This window comes from Hyalella azteca, unplaced genomic scaffold (assembly GCF_000764305.2).
Source record: "Hyalella azteca isolate HAZT.00-mixed unplaced genomic scaffold, Hazt_2.0.2 contig3037, whole genome shotgun sequence".
In the NCBI taxonomy this organism is placed as follows: Eukaryota; Metazoa; Arthropoda; class Malacostraca; order Amphipoda; family Hyalellidae; genus Hyalella; species Hyalella azteca.
Window position 1 is genome coordinate 98,995 of NW_025933291.1, and position 15,304 is coordinate 114,298.

General features: G+C 37.2%; 2 long non-coding RNA genes across 2 annotated transcripts; both read right to left on the reverse strand.

Annotated features, from left to right (window-relative positions):
• Positions 1-2,595: 2,595 nt before the first annotated feature.
• Positions 2,596-5,759, reverse strand: LOC108683274. The gene is made up of 3 exons (XR_001931602.2): positions 5,726-5,759; positions 4,666-4,883; positions 2,596-3,685 (listed from the first exon to the last, which is right to left on the reverse strand). It is a non-coding gene; the product is annotated as an uncharacterized LOC108683274 (long non-coding RNA).
• An 8,078-nt stretch (positions 5,760-13,837) lies between these two features.
• Positions 13,838-15,079, reverse strand: LOC125179600. Its single transcript, XR_007157324.1, has 2 exons — positions 14,914-15,079; positions 13,838-14,677 (listed from the first exon to the last, which is right to left on the reverse strand). It is a non-coding gene; the product is annotated as an uncharacterized LOC125179600 (long non-coding RNA).
• Between the last annotated feature and the right edge of the window lie 225 nt (positions 15,080-15,304).

The following is a 15,304-nucleotide window of genomic DNA, read 5'->3' on the forward strand; positions in this document are numbered from 1 at the left end:
AACCAGCTGCCATGCATGACCCTTATTTAAGGGGAAACGAAACAAAAATTAATTGTTGACGATAATAGACTTACGTCATTGATCTAAAGTGATTCTTAACATGAAATACTAATAACACGGCCATGCTTTTAAACTTACAAATGTTTCACCGACTCGCACACAATCTCAGCTGAGCTTCTCTCTTGCAAGGACTTGATCAAAGCCCTCAGTTCTCTACAAAAGTAAATGATACAGCAATAAAAAAAAAACAATAAAAATACCTTAGTATAACCATTGGAACAACATCGAATGATTGGTCTCGTTAAATACCTTATTTCAAAAGTCATTGACCAACAAATTATACAGATAACAATGATAAGTTTATAGTCTCGCTCCGCATTTGAGCAAACAATATCAATTTAAGACCTAATTGTGCAAAATGTATATTTCATTACCTGCGAGAACTGAAATTCTTTACATCGAAATGACAGAGGTATAGATGAATTGACTACAAAAATGGCTGGTTTTCAATTTATAAATGAATCATCGGAATTCATGAAAAAAATATTCAAGTCTACTTTTTAATACTTTTCAGTGAACTTGTCGAGCGCAAATAAAGTGCAATTTCAAGATGATCTTGATAGTTTAGATAACTGGGCGAATACGTGGCAGCTGTGGTTAAATGCTGACAAATGTTAAGTACTTCACCTCGGGAAGAACAATGAACAGCGAGATTACAGTATGAGAAGACATGGTTGCAACGAGAGAGTATAATGATTGAAAAGTGGAAAAAGTTTAGAGAGTTTATGTCGATAGGGAGCTGAAATTTCCTAGGCATATTTTAACGTAAGCTAATAAATCCAATAAACTTCTTGTACTGATCAGACGCTCTTGGACGGATCAGACGAGTAGAAGCGATGAAGCAGTTGTTTGTTGCTGTCGTGCGCCCGAACCTAGAGTTTGGAAACGTCGTGTGGTCACCGAAACTTGAAAAGGACGAATATTTAATAGAAAGTGTTCAAAGACGTGCAACAAGGATAATTCCGGGCTTGGAGGGGGAGTCTTTTGAAAAAGATTAAAGATTATGAAACTTCCAAGCCTCTGTTAACGACATCTGCGTGGTGACTTCATTGAACTATATAAGTATACTCGTAGTCTATACAAAGTCCCAGGAAGATTACCAGGATTTGAAAAAAGAACCAACACACGGGGCCACGGTTATAAACTAAAAAAACAGCGTTGCAATTTCCCCACCCGACAACACTTCTCGCTCCGAATCACCGACATGTGGAACAGCCTCCCTGATAGCATCGTTACGCTCCGAGTATGAAAGCCTTTAAGAACAGACTAGATAAAGCTATGGAAAAATATAAGGTCGGACTTGAAATGCCTAGCACCATATCGATCCTGGTAGAAGTCTAGTACCTATTTCTATCTATCGTTAATTTTCAAAAGATCCGGTCAAAGGACTTGTTTTTAGATCGCTTGTGGACAAGGCACGTAAAGTCAGAACGCGTTCGGTACTCGTCTTGTTACCGTGAGACTCCATTTCAAACCTTAACTCTCGTAGTTTCGGAGAAATTTCCTTTTTCGCAAGTGGCAAGTGTACTTGCCAAGCGGAGTTAATGGGTTAATCGGTGACAAGCCGCATCAGGCCTATTATTAAGAGCCGACATCACCATGATATGATATGATAAAAGAATCTAAGGTTGCTTAAAAAAATATTCTTGAGTAAAGAGCTGTGTCAGCCACAGGAATGTCGTTGTCGTCAGTACGGGAACTATGTTTGGTGGCGGTCGATCTAAGGTTCGATCGCCCAGATTTCACAGTGATCTGCCTGTGATACGGAACTAACACCTTGTAGTTCTGTGATGTCTAGCTTTAAGAAGGCAGTAACAACTCTCGACCATTTCAACTGCTATATTTATTTACTACATGCTTCTATCAAAGCCAGTCCGTTTCAGATTCTGAGGTCTTGTCACGACACTTCATATGTTGGAATAAAATGAAGTTCATTTTTTGCAAGTTGATTGCGTTTTTCCTTCTTTCTCTCACTGAATATGATTACGCTCAAAATTTTTATCAATTATTCATACAATAAACATCAATTATACATACATTACTATGGTACATCACTGAACTATAAATATGTTATTTTATAACTATCTAGTGAAAATAAAGGTTGAGAAGCTTTTCTGAATTAGCAATATTGATTTTCGATTCATATTTAAATGTAACCTCATCTGCAGCTGAACTCCTGTTGCCTACGTCACCTCCCTTCAGCTGGGGGTATATATAAAATTGGCCCAGATGCAGCGCTTTGTTATGTACTGACAGCTCCATATGATATGTAATTGATTGAAAACAAACTCATTCATGTAAAAAAAAACTCACTCCATTTGCAAACTTATCACGAATTGTTTGCTGTTTTGGGCCAAATAAGTTACCTCTAACTGGATAAACCATGTCTCACCATTTTGAAATCATCTGTAATCTCACTAATCTATATGTATTGTGTGATGTTGGTTGGCTTAAAGTTGGACAAGAAAAAATTACCATCGGACATAGAAGTTTTCTGTTTCAAAATTTATTAGAAAAATTAATAAAAATGTAAGAAATGCAAAGATACGAAATAAACATAAATTTCGCGAAAATTTTTAATAGTATAAGGTATTAGAATGTCTTTTTACATAACACATATAGTTCTACGTCTAGTTCTGGCACATGAAACTCTTTAAGCCAATAATGATAAATGATAGGGCCATTAATGATAAATCCTCCCAAATTTGGAAGAATTTATCATCTGACTAACATCCGCCCATCAGTAGGTCAGGCAAACTTATTTACTAATCTGCGTCAAAACTTAAGTCTCTTCATCTTTAATCCTGCTTCTTCGTATAAGCTGAGCTGAGCTGAGGTAAGCTTTACCAGGAAATTTCTAGTAATTATATTTAAAAAGTCCAAAGTTATCAACACCAGCGTCTTTAAGTTTCAACTGAACTTAATTGTTTTACTTCCTCATCCGGCTTCTGAACAGGTGTGCCTGCTACTTCTTATCATTTTTCTTCCAGATCAGAACTCGTAAACACCGATTCTCGTTTCGTTTTGCAAATCAGTCTCTAAAATCATCTCAAGAAGAAGAAGCGTTACAATCAGTCTCTCAAATTATTTTTATCGGAAGAAGAGTTTTATTGTTTTCCTTATTCGAAACTTTGTTGATATTATCATGATTTGCTTCATTTAGAGTGAAGCTGTCATGAAATTAAGTCACTTGACAGATACGTGCTCTTCAATAATCGGTGTTTACGAGTAGAAGCTCGGTGCAAACCAATTTTACAACTGCCATACTGTGAGCATATATAGCAGCACTGGAGTGGCCGAGAAATATTAAACTATACCCAAACATCATCAATAATCAAGTCAGTGCTGCTACCGGTCCCCTCCACATTTTCCTATATTATACGTTCACATTTGTTTAGAGAGCTGAGAGGAAAAATCTAAAAGATCTCTGCTCACGTGTCTGCCTTCATTCACTTCTGAGACTATTTCTCTTATTTCATGAACGATGAACTCAGAGAAGCACAAGTAACAATTTCAGGTATCATCGAACGAAGATTGTGACTATAACCACGACTATTATAACTGTAACGATGATTGCAACACAACCACACAAAATCTTCAAGCACGTCCTTCTGCGCGATCCGTTCTGAAATATGAAGAAATTAATAAGATTTGAACAAACTTGAATTTAATTTTCTGGTTATAAATTTGACCAGTTGAAGAACTACTGTACCCATACATTTATCTAAAAAATATTGATCTTTTCAATTAGATTGGTAAATTTTTATCTGACGATGAGCGAAATAAGAGGACTGGATTCTACGGAATAAATACATTATGGGTGTAATAATTTTATTTTATTTGTTTGCTTCCAGGTAGACATAAATTAAATTCTCATCTCAATGAAAAATGAACCTGTCGATGTTGTCACGGCTTGGTATCCGCTAAATCCACGAATCAAATTATGAACCTCATCATACTTAGAGAAAAATGATTGAATTTGACTCATTGTTAAATTCAGTGTTTGTTCACAATTGGTGTTAAGTGAGTCATACTGACACACACGAGATTCAATTTCAGAAAGAACCTCAATTACCTATGAGTCAATGAATTGTTGTAAGGTAATCATAAGTTCGATACGTGAGTATTAATTTCGTTGACTCTATCTGTTCTATTACTTGTTTCCCAGTGCTAATGAAGAAATTAACTAAACAACATTAACTAAACAATTCGATCTGTTAGAATTAGATGGGAATACTTGCAATAGGAGTTGCGCAAAAATAATAGTCGAGAAACAGTGAAATGATTTCCTCATATGTATGTTATCCGAGATATATTCTAATTTTTAAACTGAATTATGAAACAGTAGCTGGAATTTATGTCAGACTAATTTTTACGCCCGTAAAGTATTTTGAGGACTCAGGAAAAATTCCACACTCAAACTAGTTATATTCTATATAGTAGTATGGATACATTTTTGGCATGATTTAATCCAAGTAAGGTAGATAATAAGGCCGTTTCTGACCTCCAAGTGTATAAATAGTATCTTACATAAATATTTGCCAGGTTTACCTGTTTTTTTTTGGCAAATAATAAGAGAGGCTGCGACTTTGAGCTACAACTTACTTTGTGGTCAAATTCGCATCCACAGCCGCCATCGCAATCACCATCGCCGCCTCCGTAATCACCGTCACTGCCAATACTCCCACCGCCATCGTCACCGCCACAATCACCGCTATATATACCGCCGCCGCCACCACAATCACCGCTACCGCCGCCACCGCAATCGCCGCCACCGCAGTCGCTCATCAAAGCCGTTCAGAATTCGATGCGCTGAATAATATCTGGAATAATAAAGAAAAATATTGGGAAGGCACTGCATGAATATCGCCATAAAATTTTAGCAACACAATCACAAGAGTTGGAGAAAAAATTCGGACGCGCAAGTGTCTGCCAAGGCTGAATGTTCAACTTTCGAGCTTCCCTTGTCGTGAAATACGTTGTTAATCAATTATATTGTACAATTGTATTTAATATTATTTTTTATTATATATTATAATTAGATTTCGGAATATTATAATGGTAGAGATATAAAGAATATATAACTAACATTTCCTCACTCTGTTCTTGAATCGCTACATTTTTTGGAAGCAAAGTAATGCTATAAAAAATGTGAACGATATTATTCTAGTGCAGGAATTCACTACAAACAAGAACACAGTAAAAGTTTTTTTTAAAACAATACTAGTCGTCTTCACTCGACGTCCCTGCATGGCGCATGCGCTTGTACGACTCTCTTATTTAGTCGTCATGTGCAACACCAGAATTGAGTTTTCTCGGTCGCAAACAATAAATGAATTAATGACCAAAATATCTGCTACGAAAATTATCGATCACTTATGCATAATTACCGTAGAATTTCAGGAAATGGTTGTTCTAAAATTATCAACTTATCTCTCCATTTATTTTTCTATTTATTCATTTAGAAATGCCGTCGTTCGCTGATGACGAATGATGTAGTGGTGGAATTAAATTACAAGTAATAACTGACTTGTGTTGCTTTGAATAAAGGGATAAAACAAAGAAAATTCTAATGAAAAAAATATATCACTAGAACATCACTATTCTCACTAAATATATATTATTGGAACTTTACTAAACCAAAACTGTTTTACAAATACAGAACCTTTGCGTGCGTTGTACACGTTTGACACGTTATATGCAACTGAAGCCTTGAGTCATTCATGCATGCATCCGGCAGATCGATAACCTTATCTCCCAGTCGATACCACATGGCCATGCCAGCTATACTCACGTCATTACAGAGCTGTGAGTGCGTGAAACATGAGTAAGTGAAGCTAGAAACTGGAACTGAAATAAGTATAGCTTAATTGATTTGCTGAGGATGCGCTTTACTAGAATTTGAAACAAGAACCAACACCAGGGACCACGGATATAAGCTAAAAAAACTGCGCTGCAACTTCTCCACGCGACAACATTTTTTTCGCTTCGAATCACCTACATGAGGAACAGCCTCCCCAATGACATCGTTGGCGCTCCAATTAAGTATGAACGCGTTAAAGAACAGACTAGATAAAGCTATGGAAAAATATATGTTTAGATTTTAAATGCCTAGCACCATATCGAACCCGGGGGAAGTCTAGTAGCTATTTCAAACTATCGTCAGTCATGAAAAGATCCTGCAAATGACACGAGTTTAGATCTATGAACAAGGCACGAAATGGAAAAGAATCGGCGACAGGCCACATTAGGCCTACACTTCAGCGCCGATATCACTATGTTATGTTATGTTAATTACATGGGAATTACTGAGATTTGTGTGCAAATAATCAGTATTATGAGCTCTATTTGTGGACTAGAGAGATATCAATAACAAAACAATCGTCTACCAGTAAACTCATGTGTCAGAATCAGCAATAAAATGAAAACCAATTAGGCTGCACATTTTCTTTCAATTAGGGCAATTAAAAATGGGGTTCAAAAATAAAATGACAAATTTGCCATTTAGGGCAAAAATACTGGAGGAAAATAGCGATTTCGCGTAGTTATATTTAGATTTTTGTTTACATTCCAATGGGAGTCTGCATGAGAAGCCAATATATACTGCCAGCTTGCCTATATTTTAATATGAGACGATAAAAATTCAAATATAGCAAGCCATGTGACTAAATGACGAGAAATCACTACGCCTTATTACCTGCACGGCCACAACAACGTGACTCAGGAGTCACTCCATGAAGCTTTATAAGAGCAAATACCGACTTAACGTGAGAGGAAACTTCCTTTCGCTCAGGATTGTCGACTCGTGGAACGACCTGCCTGATAGTGTGGTCTCGGCTAAATCTGTGAAATCTTTCCAAAACCTGACCATCACTGGAGGGACTTGCCATCACTATATAAGCCAGAATGTCAGAATTAGGGTCCTGCATGTATGTGCGTATGCATGTGTATCTGTATTTGTGCCAGTGGATGTTTTCGGTGTATTGTATATGGCAAATGTAATTGTGCTTATTTTTAAAAGAATACGCTTCTTTACAACCAGGGACTTCCACATGCGCAGTGAATCAGGTTGGCATCGACTTTGGAGAGATGAACAGGCCTTGGTAGAGGCCTCAACCATCCGACGAGTTCAAGTTCAAATGTCAACAATCTACACATTTTACTCAAATGCAATGTCGAACAAGTTTAGGCCCTATCGGGCATCCGCCGTTGAGTTGATTTTATGTAGAAATGTAAAAGGTTTTAAACCTGCATTCCTGTAGTTCAGGAATGTTTACCACTGTATTAATACCGCTGTAGGAATTAAATACCACTGTATTTCATCGTTGAATCTCGTTCGTAACTCGTCTATCCAATGACCAAAATGATCATATTCACCGAAAAATAATTTTCAACTTTGATTATATGTCATCACGTCAAAGTTATATTTTTATCAAAATCATATTTTCACCAACGTCATTTACTGAATCAGTCACTATGAAGTTCATTTTCAAATTCAATTTAATGTTTCGCAGAGATGACTGAATGGACTCCGAATCACGATCGCTGAAATGTGAGTTAAATTCGCTTTCTTCGTGTTGGTGTTAGTTTCATCTTATATATATAGTTCTATTCGTGCTTTAATGCAACCAATATTAACGATTGAAGAAGTTTGCACTGGTAAATGAATGGCGCTGTGATAGAATGTCATCAAACCTATGTTACATCCATGCATGGACAATTACTAAAATGCATAATTTCCAACCAATTCCAGTAGTGAGTGCACTGGCTATTCCAGAATTCACAAGGTACTTCAATACATTATGGATTTTAATGGCCTTTAATATTTTCAGTTCATTTTTGCTGTTAGAGTTGTTGGTCATAGTTTGGCACAATGTCTATATAGATACATTGATCGAGTGGTGAAATGCACAGACATCTATGCTTCGAGTCGCGGGTTCGAATACCTGTTAAATGTCAACTACTTGCAGAGTCACATTTAATTGTTGAACAATCTTTATTCAATAGAAATTCCGTTCATGCAATAAATTAACTAAAATGAATTATTCACATGGCACTGAACGTTTACGTTAAGAACTTGAATTTGAGTTGCGTGACGTTTGGTCCCACGAAGTCGATTGTTTATTGTTTACGTCACATCTAATGATATTTCACAATTCACTGAAATGAGTATCGTCGTAAACCGAGGTATGAAATATCTATAATGAAATGAAAATGGTCTGCCTTCAGTGACTGCAAAAAATTAAATTAAATTCTAGTTCTGCTTGTTTTTTTATAAGTTGACGCTTGTTTCTAATAAGTAGCGTTGATCATAAAATCGATTAGTGCTGGGAATAAAATATCCTATAGTTTACCCTTGAAAAATATCGGAAGTGTTTGGGACACCGAATATATACACGTATTTACCGTCCTGTTCACTCGTGTGCAGTGAATGACTTCATGTTGTTTACTAAGCAAATCACATTCTAAGTCTACAAAAAAAAAGTCTACAACAGGGACAAAATTTTAAGTAGTAGAACTTTGCAGAAAAAATGTCATGGATAGCATCATAACCATGCAAGGTATCTCTGTTAATTTCTTCACGCAAAGCCTACAGAAACGAGCTCATAGAAAAGCCTGTAAAATTAAAGCTATAATTTTAACTATTGTACATTGCATGAATATTGTTTAAGAAATATACCTACCGGTGTTACCTCAACTTACTGTTCACTATACCTCAACTTACTGTCTTCTATAATAAAAGTACAAAAACAAATCTTCTGTGCTGTACATGAAAGATATGTACCTTAATTGTTTTCATAATTGCACTAATTGAATAGGCGGATTCAACTGTCAGGTTCATTTTAACTACCACTATTTTTTATTTTTATTTTAACGACCACTAGACCGCATGTTAGGCTCAATCTCTTTTTAGGCTCAATCACATGTTAGGCTCAATCACATGTTAGGCTCAATCTCATGTTAGGCTCAATCACATGTTAGGCTCAATCTCATGTTAGGCTCAATCTCATGTTAGGCTCAATCACATGTTAGGCTCAATCTCATGTTAGGCTCAATCACATGTTAGGCTCAATCACATGTTAGGCTCAATCTCATGTTAGGCTCAATCACATGTTAGGCTCAATCTCATGTTAGGCTCAATCTCGTNCTCGTATTCGGCTCAATCTCATGTTAGACTCAATCTCGTGTTAGGCTCAATCTCATGTTAGACTCAATCTCGTGTTAGGCTCAATCTCATGTTAGACTCAATCTCGTGTTAGGCTCAACCTCATCGACTCCTCAGTGGCTCTGATTGGCACTAGACTACATATGTATCAGCGTCACGAAGTCCCCCATTTAAGTTTTTTAATTATACTCGTTCGTTAGGCTTTCAAATAATTCTCATTTGTTTTCACTGAAGTGCTACGTATCGTTTCTAACCTAGATAGCTGATAATTATTATTCAATTGATGTTCTTAATTCGTCAAGTTCGTTTTATATAAGAAGGAATATTTCGGGGACCACAACGGCGCAGCATTTAATGAAAAAAGAAAAAGCAGAATGAATTTCAACGAGTTTCAGGAGAATTACGCAAATAACAACTGAATTATCTAACAGTTAAACATAATACCAAAGACATTTCGATTATTGAATTATTCCATCTTCCATAACAATATAGATCACGAACCAGGCACTACATATGGCCTGGTCATGCTTGATAATACCTATTTGAATTCAAATTAGGTTCAACAGCCTACGATAGATCCTTCGGTGAGTCCAAAGGCAAATTTCTGGTAAATAACATACAATTAAATGAAACCTTGCCGCAGGTCCTACCGCAAATTTTATTTTCAAGGCTGGTATTGATAATAAGGGTAAGATCATATACAATTCCTTGCAGTAGGTATCTCGCGGATAGTTCTCAGTATTTGTCGTTCTCAGAAAGCGAAACATAAATCCCGCACGCATGTCCATCCGCTTTCCACTCCGTGAACCATCTGCAATAAGAATAAATAAATACGATTGAAGCCAATACATTATTCTACCCGTAGGCATTAATTTCTGAATAAGAGCTACTGGATTATCACAAACAACTTTTTTCAAATCTAAACTATCAAATGGAGATGTAATATTCACAAGAAATTATCTTTCATATTCTTCCAGGGAACTTCAACAAACACTTAATGTCGATGGTTAAAGTCGGCAATTTTTTTTAGGAATAATTCAAATCGATTATGCTACTCAGTAAATGAAATTGGTGAATCGCCAGGAATTACTACAGGTATTCCTCTGATTCCGCGCAAATAGGGCGATTGCTGATTGTTCGTAATAGGAAATATGTGTGTCATCCTGATTTACTCATTTCGTAACACATATTAGTGACTCCTGCATTAGCAACTCACGAAAAAAAAACCTTCATCATAAGCCATGAAACAGAAGCATACTCCTACGAAGACATTAGTTCAAGAACATGGCTTCCTCTTCATCTGTTAAAATTTCTCTTAGATTTGATTTCTGAGTTTGAATAAAGGGCGAATGTAGAGACTCGAGTGCGGATAGCTTAATTGTGGAAACCTTGAATAAAGATCGTAATTCGTGAACGTGACCACTATTGAAAATGTATGTTCAAAACATCTTTAAAAAGAGTATCATGTCCAACAAAAGTACTACAAGTTTCCAACACTCAAACATCGTATACTTATTTATAGTTGAATTCCAGTCAGTGCCGAGGCAAAAACGGAACGAGTGCAGTTATGGGCATTAACTTACGTTGTTCTTTCGGTCCCTTTCAAACTGGTTGCGGTCTGAAGAGATGCCTTCCTTAAACTCCTGCCTTGTAGACAAAGGAGGTGGAACTCTGGAAGGATTGTTTGCAAAAGCACCACCGCCGCTACTGAAAATAATGCCGTCACAATCGCCAACGCCACCGCCGCTACGCAAGATGGCGCCACAGCAATCGCCACAACCGTCGCTGCAACTGGAATAACTAATAATTCCAACCACCAGTGGTACCACCTCCATCGCTGCCACGGAAGAGAGCTTCGCCACAATCACAATCACCACACCACAATCGCCGCCGCCACCACAATCGCCGCCCCCCGCAGTCGCTCACCAAAGCCGTCCAGAATTCGATGCGCTGAATAATATCTGGAATATTAATGAAAACTATTGGGTAGGCGCCGACTATCGCCTTTAAAATTCAGCAACACAATAACAAGAGTTGGAGAAATAATTCGGACGCGAATTGTTTCCAAGTATTGGAAATATTGAGACTGTGAAAAACCGCAATAATTGAAACTCAGGTTTGCAATCCCGAACGAGTCGTGCAGTTACGCCGGAATATAAATGTATAGCCATGTTAGACAAGATATATAATTAAAATTTAGTTCAAAGCTGAAATTTCTCCTCTACTAGATAACGCGTTGGATAAAAAAATATCTAGGTACTGATGCAGGAATGATAAAGGACTGAGATATGGATAACATGAGAGACAATTTCTAACTCGGTTGTTGATTAACGCAAATTTTTCCGTCAAAAAATAACTAAAAATGGGGACTTCTTACTATAATTTTACCTTCAGTAGATCGGTCTGGTATGAGAACCAGGAAGGAAATTTCCAGGTTTCACTCACATTAAATGTTATTTTGAATTGGCTCGAGAGGAAAACTTATTTACCACGGTAAATAAGTTTTATTATGGTAAATATTTACTTAATATTTACCAATTTAAATATTATTGTATATTCAGGTTTGTCAGAGTTCATGCATGAACCAAAGCTTCTATTCTGAAGTGACACAGACAAATATTCAATTACGAGAATGACGTTTGTGATTGTCTAGCGGAAACCAAGCCCTTATATGTTTGTCTCGAAACTTGTATGCGACAAAACGTTGTTTTCCAGCAAGGTTTATGTGTGGCTATATGCCAACGCAAGCCATGTTAATCTGTGCCATGTTAATCTGTGACGCTATCACGGCAGTGCAGATAACGTGGTGATTGAACGAGTGAGACGCGCACCGTGAGAAATTAACGCCTTTAAAGAAGCTTTCAATTACTAAAGGAAAGCAAACGAAACAAGCAATAGATTGCGCTCGTGATATTGGTAGGAGAAACAGTCGAACGAGTAGACGCAGTCGAACTAGTAGACGCAGTTGAACGAGTGGATGCAGCCGAACGAGTAGACGCAGTCGAACTAGTAGACGCAGTTGAACGAGTGGACGCAGTCAAACTTGTAGACGCAATCGAACGAGTGGTCGCAGTCGAACGAGCAGACGCAGTCGAACGAGTAGACGCAGTCGAACGAGTAGATGCAGTCGAACGAGTGGTCGCAGTCAAGCTAGTAGACGCAATCGAACGAGTAGACGCAGTCGAACGAGTGGTCGCAGTCAAGCTAGTAGACGCAGTTGAACGAGTAGACGCAGTCGAACGAGTAGACGCAGTCGAACGAGTAGACGCAGTCAAACTAGTAGACGCAGTCGAACGAGTAGACGCAGTCAAACTAGTAGACGTAGTCGAACGAGTAGACGCAGTTGAACGAGTAGACGCAGTCAAACTAGTAGACGCAGTCGAACGAGTAGACGCAGTCAAACTATAGTAGACGCAGTCGAACGAGTAGACGCAGTCGAACGAGTGGACGCAGTCGAACGAGTGGGCCCATGTCAAATAAGCAGTCTCTATCGAATGAGTGGTCATTTTGGGAAAACTTTATTTACTTTTCAAAATCGAAAATTTAATTAAGCAATGGTAAAGTATTCTAAAAATAAATCAAATTTGGATAAGGCAGTCGCTTGGTTATATACTATAGAAGCTATTGGCAATGATACATAATGCAAATTGTGTTACAAGATATTATTCACTTGCGGAACCTAAAATATCAATTAGGAACATGCTCAATAAATCAACATGGTTGATGTTCCCTATATTCAAGTTTATTGGATATTATTTGACGCTAATTGCCTTTACAGGTAACAATTAATGTGTATTAGAATTAGATATTGAAAATTACGAAGGCATTCCAATAAATATGTAAGTATATAATTTAATTGGTGTTGTAGTCATACGGTTACCTAACGTTGTGATTATTAACTTATTATGCGATGGCAATGAACACCAACTAAATTCTATTGATAATAAAACAGGTTAGTCTTGTATTGACATGCTTGATAATTCCAGCAATGTTGGTCCAGCCGTCCAGCTCCATGTAATATCGCGTGTTACCTACAGTCTCAGCTGTCAATCACCTATGATATCCAAGCCTCCATCAGCCATTTTTATTCACTTTTTTCTGATCACAATTACTTCTCGCTCTACCAAATTTGCCCACTTTCCAATTTACTTTATTCAAGCCTAATTATTCCTTAATAAATAAATATGTAACACCATTCATGAAAAAATAACTTTCAAATGCGCAAATGAAGCATAGGATTTCTCAAAATACGTAATTTGGTAACACTTGTAAGTTAATCAATAACTGAGTGTATCATAACCACCTTGTTTCAATTAACTGCCCTGTCATGTCAGGGTCATCGACCGTAGATGAACTTGACTGATAGTCGTCATCGCTACCTACAGACCATATACGGACTTTTACAACTTTTTACAAACAATCGAGACTTTTATGCGACATTTCAGTCGCTTGTTTCAAGATCAACACGAGGGTTCAAGTATTTTGACATAATTTCAGGCACCATAGAATGGCTGCTTTGAAATTAGTAACAAATGCCGTCAAACTCAACCCTTATTTACAAACAATTTTCGTCACTCATCCTGAAATCGGGGGAAAAAAGGACATCAGTGATATGATTGAGATTTTTATGTTTCAAACTTTTTCGTCGTGTGACTTCGTTTCTTGGCATATCTTGAAGAGTATCGAACTTGATTAAACTGCACTGTATGTAAGTGAGAAGCTGCGCTCTCAATTAAATTATTTGCAAATCCTAGCACGCCAAAAATTTTTCGTATAAACTTAATAAGAATAAATCTTTAATTTCTTGTGCAGCTAAATTTATGAATAAGTTTTACTCGTTTGCACTTGTGATGACAAAATTCTGGTTACAGGAGAATGATTGACACACCAGGAAGCAGCCGTACAGGATTTACATTATGGATACAAAAAATAATCAGAATCAAACGTTCTTTGTGAAATCGTAATTATTGCACATACAGCAGTTGGCGGATGTTTTAATTAATCCCCCGTAACAATACGGTATCTAGAAAAAAGTTCTATTTCATATATTGCGATTTTGCACGACTTTCAAATCAAATGGATTTTTAAAACCATTTGTAATCTAGATTAGTATTTGGAATAATATTTTATTTTGGCTTTGCCATCACATCGTACTTTATTTCATGTTCTTCCATAAAATAGTAAGCAGCAGTTATAATATCAACATAGTTTTCATATATTCATTAGATTAAATCAAGTTTGAATTCAAAGGTACACATCTACCAAATTCATTCGTCGCCGGAAGGTGAACAGAATGAATCAAAAGTAAGCATCCAGCTTCATTCATCGTCGGGACACAAGCACGACGAAAACAATGAATCCGATCACTGCGGAGGTATAGAGGACGGAGTAAAATAGCACCACATACAGCGGTATCGGTTTGTCCTGGGAAGTGACATCGCTCCGTACCCTCTGAAATTGGAAGCAATGGACAAGGTTAAAATAAACACCCAGCTTTGCAAGTGATTTTTATACCAAAAATTCTTTCGAACATTTTGAAATAATTTATTTGGAAGGAAATCCAAATGACAAAATAACCAACGTATGTGATCCATTTATATTGTACGACTTTTTTAAACTCCAAATATCGATTTACATTAATTTTGCCCGCATGAGCGATCTTAAAAAAACTTATTATTGACACCTACATTGTCACCAGCGTGCATTCCTCTTGGTCCAGGTTTCAATGATTGCCTTTCATGCCTTGTGTTTCCATACCACGCATGGCTCACGTATGATGGCATTTCGCAGGTAACATTATGGACGGCGCCGCCATGGCTGCCGACGTGGTGAGCGCCACCAAAATCACCACCACCACCACAGTCTCCCATTACCGCCTGAGGATGTCTTGTGCTCGCTCAGAATATCTGCGAAAATAAAGGAAACATTTAGCATGAGACTTTCCATTACTATTAAAGTTTATAAACATAACCACTGCTTATCAAGTAAATCATTTGAATTTCTTGAACACCCAAGTGTATTCAACAGCTGACCGAATTCAGAACTCACATTTTTTTCTGAACATTAATCAGATCCCGA